A 7,661-nucleotide genomic window follows, 5' to 3' on the forward strand; every position below is an offset into this window, starting at 1 on the left:
CATAAAATTGTATCAAATTACTCTTCTGTTCTTCTTCTTCCTTCTTCTAGCTGAGCTCTGATTATCCAATCATTGAAGCCACGTCAAGTGGGTATTATCTGCAAGTGTGGATGTTCTTGTGCATATGCCCTCTCTTATCAGCTGGACACTCCATTCTCCTATGTAAGCCTCTGTGGCTATGTCACTGACTCTGGGCCCAAGAGTCCCCAGGTCTTGCCACATTGCTGGTCAACCAGGTCTCCACTCGGGTTCACAGGAGTCTTTTGAACATTGTAGGGCTTAGCTCGCAGCTTCATTGCTGTTTTTCCCTCACTTCCTCTTATCGGTGACCAATGAATGTGGTCACCAATCAGAGTGTATATTCCAACTGAGTCTTAGTCTTGGAAGGGGGTTTGCCCTGAGAGGACCCGAGCACTTACCCTGATGTCTCCTGGGCAAGCAACTTGCTTGTTCTTGTAGTAGTCAGTCAGTCTGCCTTTATTATTTTGTATTTTTTCTGTCAATCTTTCTTTCAAGAAGTATCTTCTGTTCTTCTAGCTGCTCCAGGCTGGTCTGCTTGTCCTTTCAAGTGGAAATTTCCCACCTCAGAAGATTCTGGAAGGGGTTCAGGATTCCACCTATGGTCTTATGTAATGCAGAGGCTCCACGGGAAGCCTCCTTCACTGGGCATGTTATAGCCTAACATAGTGGTTATGAATCAGTCTGCGAACCTCACGGTCAGCAGTTCAAAACTACCAGCTGTTCCGTGGGAGAAAGATGAGGCTTTCTGCTCCTGTAAAGATTTACAGCCTCCTGTACAGGGTTGCTATGAGTCGGAACCTACTCCCTGGAACATAACAACAACAATCAGTTATAGGCAGAAGACGGACTTATAAGCTTTCTATGGTGATATTTCTCGCTATTCTTTTCTATCCCCCTCAAGTGTCTATTTTATAATTTTATGCCAGGGAAACCAAGATTTAAAAGACAGCAATCAATAGAAGCTAAGACCACCATCAACTGTGCTACACAAACAGCAAACGAAGAACTGTGAATACACTCAGATTCTCAAGCACATCCACTATGAGACAGGTGGTGAGTGCCTAAGAACATACCATTATATGATATCAGTTAAACACAAATAAAATACCATAATGTCTCAGAGAAAACACACAATTTCAGTTCACATGAACAAACAAGACACAGTGACTCAAACAAGTGACAAAGATACAGAGCTAGTAGAACTTTCTAAGATAAAAATGGCATTGGACTAAGGGTACAAGCATCCTGACCTCAGCCATCTTCTGACCACAGAAAACATCTAGGCCTGCAGGAACTCCATTTAGGACAAGACATCCTACCTACTCTTTCACCCCCACACCTTTGGAGTTCCTTGACTGGCATGTCCTACCCCCATAGTTTTCTCCTCTCTGGGCTCTGCCCCTGTCCCACTTTTCTCCTACCTTTCTGTCTTTGTCTTTTCTTTCCCTTCCCTTGTTTTTCAAAACCTTTTCTTTCCCTGTTTTTCTTTTGTCTCTTCTGTTTCTCTTTTCTTTTTATTCTCTTCCTTTCTTTCTCTTTTCTCTTAGTTTTTGTCTTTACTATTCTCTTTCTCCTCTTTTCCTCTGTGCCCAGTTTAGCTTGGAGTCCTGGTATGGCATTGTAGGATAAGTATTGGGTTGCTAACTGCAAGGTTGGTGGTTCAAACCCATCAGCTGCTTCATGGAAACATAATACAAGGTGGCTATGGATTGGAACCAATGTCACAGCACTTAACAACAACACAACAGTTTTGCTTATGGTATGTCTTTTTTTCTTTCTTTTTCTCTTCCCTTATTTTTATTTTACTTTTTAAAAAAATGATTCCATATTTTTTCCTTCTTTTGTTTTACCTTTTCCCCCACTTAGTTTGTTTTTTTATTTTTCTTATTTTATTTTTTGCTTTTTTTTTTTTCTTCTCATTTCACCCCCTTTTCCTACCCAATAGGAGATAGCAACCATGCCCATAGAGCACAGTAATGTCCAGACCTTCTTCAGTCCCACTTACTGGGTGTCATCATCAACATCAGGTCTAGGTATGGATGAGGCTTTAGCATAGCTCCCCAAGTATAGCACCTGTTAATCAGCAGACTTGTAAAATGAAAAGACAAGTTTTCTTCCTCTAACAAATCCTGGTGTGGTACCTACCATAGGAAGCTGTCAACCTCAAGGCCGGTTTGAACTGCAAGGTCAGCAGTTCAAACTCACCTTCAGCTTCTCGAAAAACAATCCAAGGTCTCTATTAGTTGGAACCAACAGGACAGCACTGAACAACAACAACAAATTCTAAATACAGTGATAGATCAGATGTAAGATAGACAGGCTCAACATTGCTATTCAAAAAGGGGGTTAGTATAAAAGAGTCATTAGTTTACAGTAGTTCTGAAATCCAGCTGGGCAAATGTTGGGAATTTCTTAATTAGCTCTGTAGGCTTGTTTCTCTTGTTTTCACCCTCTGCATTCCTTCTTAGTCACACTTAACCTTTCATTAAAGATAGAATGTATTTGCCTCTGAATAGTCCTTTAAGCTTGCTTCCTGTCAGTAGAATTTTGGGGGTTCAACAACCTCTTTTCATTTTGTATCGTCTCTATTTTTATTCAAGCCAATGAAGTTTTTTGCTGATCTTGTTTCCTCTAAAACGTTTTAGGTCATCTGTGACTCTTACTGGGGTACATTCCATTAGACAAAAGTATACCCACAAGTGTTTTTTTGAGATAAACCCCTCTCTACTTTGGATTTCTGCCTAGATGGCTGAAGGACAACAGTCTTGTGAGGCACACCCTTAATCTCTTTAAAGGGCTTTTGATATATTTGAATAGTATTCTGGTTCTTTGATCTTTCTGAGGTCTTAACAAAGGATTGTACAGCTAGACTACTGGTTTTATTTTTAGACCACTTTAGAATGTTGTTCAGAAACTTTATTAATTTTAGCATTTTAATTTTTTTGCCACATACAGAGATGGAAACACTTTCATAATTACCAAGTTTTGTTCAACAGTTCTTTTGTAAAATTCTCTCTCTTTCCTTTCACAATTTACTGTAAGTAGCAAAAAGAAGCCAGGCAGTACTATCAGCATTTTGCTAGATCACAGAGTTCATAAGTCACATGTTTTGCTTTCCAAATAATTGCAGTAGGTAGCGTTGCTGAGCATTCTGCTACTATACAACCAGGATATCCCTTCCTCTTATATCCAATAATCTATGACTCAGTTCCTTTTGAGCCTTCACTGACAATGACCTCAAAGCAAGCATGCTGAGAAGACGAAAAGGAGAGTGAAAGTCATACTGATTTCACCATCTTTTGTAGCCTAATCCTGAAATGACATCTTAACATCTTTGCCATTTATTAGAAGCAAACCATGAGGTTCAGCCTATATAAACATACTCACACACAAGTACACGTGCAGAAAGGTATGGATGCTAGGAGGTGGGGTTCATTAGGACCTATCACATGAAGAGGTCCTTCTGGAGACCCTTATCTCCTGGAGATTCTTGGGTGAGAAATGTATTTTGGCTCTTGTTTCTCTGGGTAAATATAGCCTTTCCTAACCTTGCAGTATCCACTAGGGTGAGTTCACTGAGGCTGATGATTATAAAATGGCATGGAGGGGGCCTCTGTCTTTCTTTAACTTCTTAAGGGAGCGAGAGAGAGAATCACCATCAGCATTAGACCAAGATGGGTTCTTATGGGGTGGAGGACAGTCTTATCTTCTCTCTACTTTACTAATTCTGACACCAGCCATCCATTCTATAGCACTCTCTACTTCTCTGCTGTTTTTGATAATTAATTGCAATGGCCACACTTATCTTAAACCATACTCTCAGTTATGAGATTATTAGGGAAGTAACAGGTTACAATTCAAGATCAGGAACAACTTGGGATAGTTTTATGATCATGACAGCCTCATCTCAACCATACTTGCAAACAGGCCTTTCTCTGGCCCTTGATACCTTTGTTGCTTGGTCCCCTGGGCAAATGCTACAAAGCTCTTAGCTCTGCCAATAAGTGCCTGGGTCACTAAGTTCTACTAATAAGTCTTGGCCAGAAGGCACACAGCTATCTTGCTACATGAGTTGGCAAATCTAATTCCATTAACAAGTGCCTAGAAGCACCCCAATTCATCAGAAGTCTCTTGCCTGAAGGCACTTAACTTTCTCACTCCATGGTTTAGTATGCCCACTGTAGCCACCTTGTTGCATGGGCTAGAAAGCCCACTTGTCAACTCATACTGATATCCTGGTTCTGCTGCTGGTAGCAGAGTGGTTACGAGTTGGGCTGCTAACACCCAGGTCAGCAATTAAAAACTACCAGCCATTCTGTGAGAGAAAGATGTGGCTTTTCGCTCCTGTAAAGATTTACAATCTTGGAAACTCTATGCAGGGTCGCTATGAGTCAGAACCTACTCCACGGCACACAACCATGACCACCACCATTTCTTTACAGTTGCTTCTATCATCTTGTGCTGTCTTTGGTGTTAGGAGGTTTTCATCTTTTGTAGCCGAATTCTGGTTTCAAAGGACACATCCTGCCCCCCATCGCTTCTTTCTTGATGGGCTCACTGTCTCTCAAGATGGTTGCTTTTAGGGCCCAGTCACCATGGTGAAGGAGGCACAGGATACATGGGAAGGGATACATAAAGAGGAATCCTTCTCTGCTCTGGGATTGGCTTTCTTTTAACCCTCGCAGGATGGTAAAACTGACTAATCCCGTTGTTAGGTTTCATATACCTGATTTACATGGCCCACTTCAACCAGTATTCCATGCAACTTGGTTGCATCCTTAGCAGGCTGTTCAATCCCTTAGTGGGTCACAAACCCCTTATCGCCATGGTCCCACTCAGTCATTTTGTGGGAATCACAAGGTCATGCCTGGCTAAAAGGGCTGTATTAAGCAATTCACTACATGGCAATGGTGCATTCACATGGCCAGCAAACTGGTGCTTGCTCTCAGATGGTTGCTCACTCAGATTCCTCTTTTTACTTTTTTCTAAAATGATAATAATACTAAACAATATCTCTATCAGCAGGGGTACAGGATCAATACTAATTATCTGCTGATAGGAAAAGAAGGTGAGGGGCTGCTGTTATTGAACTGAATTTTGTTCCCCCAAAATGTGTTAGAATCCTAACCTCTGTGGATGTAATGTAATGTAATTGCTTCCCATTATGCAATCTAATGTAACACAATCAATCGGTTCAGGTTATAACAACTGTCTTAGTTATCTAGTGCTGCTTATCAAAGTGAAAACATTAGAGTTACTCAGCTAGAAATAAAAGATCATTGTGCCGAAGAATTTACACACACACACACACACACACACACACACACACACACACACACACACACATATAACATATTGTTCCATTCCAAGGAAATGTGATCCTATATATGTATGTGTGTGTGTGTCTGTGTGTGTGTAGTTAGAGAGAGATAGAGATATACATATATCTACATATAGATAGATAGATAGCTACATATATATTGGAGTCCTGGTGTGGCACCGCAGGTTAATGTGCTGGACTATAAAGTCAATTTGAACTGCAAGGTCAATGGTTCCAGTGTACCAGCCGCTCCTATACAAGGGTGCTATGGGTCAGAACCAACTTGATGGCACTTAACAACAACAACAGTGTATATATACGGAGCTCTTGTAGCACAGTGGTTATAAGTCAGGCTGCTAATCTCATGGTAAGCAGTTCAAAACTACCAGCTGTTCAACTGAAGAAAGATGAGGCCTTTTGCTCCCATAAAGATGCACAGCTTTGGAAACCTTATACTGGTTGCTATGAGTCAAAACCGACTCCACAGCACATAACTACCACCACCATATATGTATATATACATATATGTGTATATATATATATATAATAAAACTGACTCAATGGCACTTAACAACAATATGTAGGTACGTAGGTATGTAGATATGTAGATATATATGGTGACGCAGTAGGTTAAGTGTTGGACTGCTAACCACAAGGTCACAATTCAAACCCATCAACCAGCTTTGTGGCTAGCAGCCCAAGGAGAAAGATGAATTTATCTACTCCCATAAAGATTGCCAGTCTTAGAAATCTATAAGGTACTTTAAAAAGTTCATGGAAAAAATCCATTAGCTTTTAATTCCACATACATTTTGTAGCCCCCTCATATATATAAAGGAGTCCTGGTGTGACACTGTAGGATAAGCACTAGACCACACAGTCCATTTAAACCACAAGGTCAGTGGTTCAAACTCATCAGCTGCTCCTTGGAAACGGTATAAAGGGTCACTATGAATCAGAACGGGCTGGATGGCACTTAATGACAATAAAAACAAGTATGTATATAAACATTTTGTGAAATTGGCTTACCCAGACAAGAAGCTTGCAATGTGTATTATAAATGACAGAAAAAAAACCACACATTTTTATCAGGTAAAACAAAGACAAGCACAGAGAGCAGAACAAGTATGGCTAAAAAAGTACAAGGTTTTTATTAAACTAGAATCTTAACCATTTAGCAGCAGCGGTTTATTTGTTACATCTCGAGACTATTTTAACTTAGATTTGTTTAATAAGGCATTCCATGGAGAATAAATTGAGTTATAATTGTAAATTGGCCTCTCCCCTTATTTTAACGTAATAACCTTATGTCTTTATCTCAGTTATAGATTTACAGAGAGTCAGCAGAAATAGAGCGGAAGGTTCCAGTGCATGAAAATGAAGTTTGATTAAGACCTGGTTAATTGGCATTTATCTCATCTTGTTTACAGAGTCTTGAGGCAGCTAAAGGCTCCATTTTAACATTATCAATTCTATTTCCTAACCTCATGTTGATTAAGGTGACTTCTCTTAAGGCCAGCTGTGCAAACATTCTTAACAGACACCTTTTAACAGGCAACTCCTCATTCAAGCCAGAAAATCCTTTTTGTTACAAGAAATTAGACTTTTTAAAAATGCTGTGTCTTTAGACAATGAAGTTCTAATTTAGATCAGGAGTCACCCATTTCAGTAATGTTAATACTTTAGCTCTAGTATGTATAAGGTTCACATATACATACTATGATAGAAAACTCACAAATTGGTGGCTTTAACAAACAGAAATTTATTTTCTTGTACTTTGGTGGTGGCAGTGGTTATGTGCCGTGGAATTGGTTCCAACTTATAGCGACCCTGTATAGGGTTTCAGAGGCTGTATATCTATATAGGAGCAGAAAGCCTCATCTTTCTCCCACTGAACATCTGGTAGTTTTTTATTTTTTAAAAAAGTTTTTTTTGCCTGTTTTTTTTTTTTCCTTAAATGTTTTATTGTGAATTATGTGATAGTTTATATGGGAGAACATTAATTTTGCATTCATTCTATCGTATATCGTCTCATTGCCATGGTTACAATCCCCTCCATGCATCATCAACCAACCAAAGGGTATACCCTGCAATCCTGACCCCCGTACTCCCCAGGTCTTCAGCATACCGACACTCTCCCTCTCTAGATCTAAAGTCTCCAGGTGCTCCATGGCTCCACGTCATCATCTCTGCCTCCATTTCAGGTATCCCTCTTCTCTGGTAGGGTCCCACTCTCCGCTTTTCTCCCTTGATGGTCCTAGGGACCTCCGCTCCTAGACTGAAAAGTTAATCACTCCCCTCCTTGCTATAAAACATCTAC

The sequence above is a fragment of the Chrysochloris asiatica genome, unplaced genomic scaffold (genome assembly GCF_000296735.1).
Source record: "Chrysochloris asiatica unplaced genomic scaffold, ChrAsi1.0 scaffold00205, whole genome shotgun sequence".
Lineage (NCBI taxonomy): Eukaryota > Metazoa > Chordata > Mammalia > Afrosoricida > Chrysochloridae > Chrysochloris > Chrysochloris asiatica.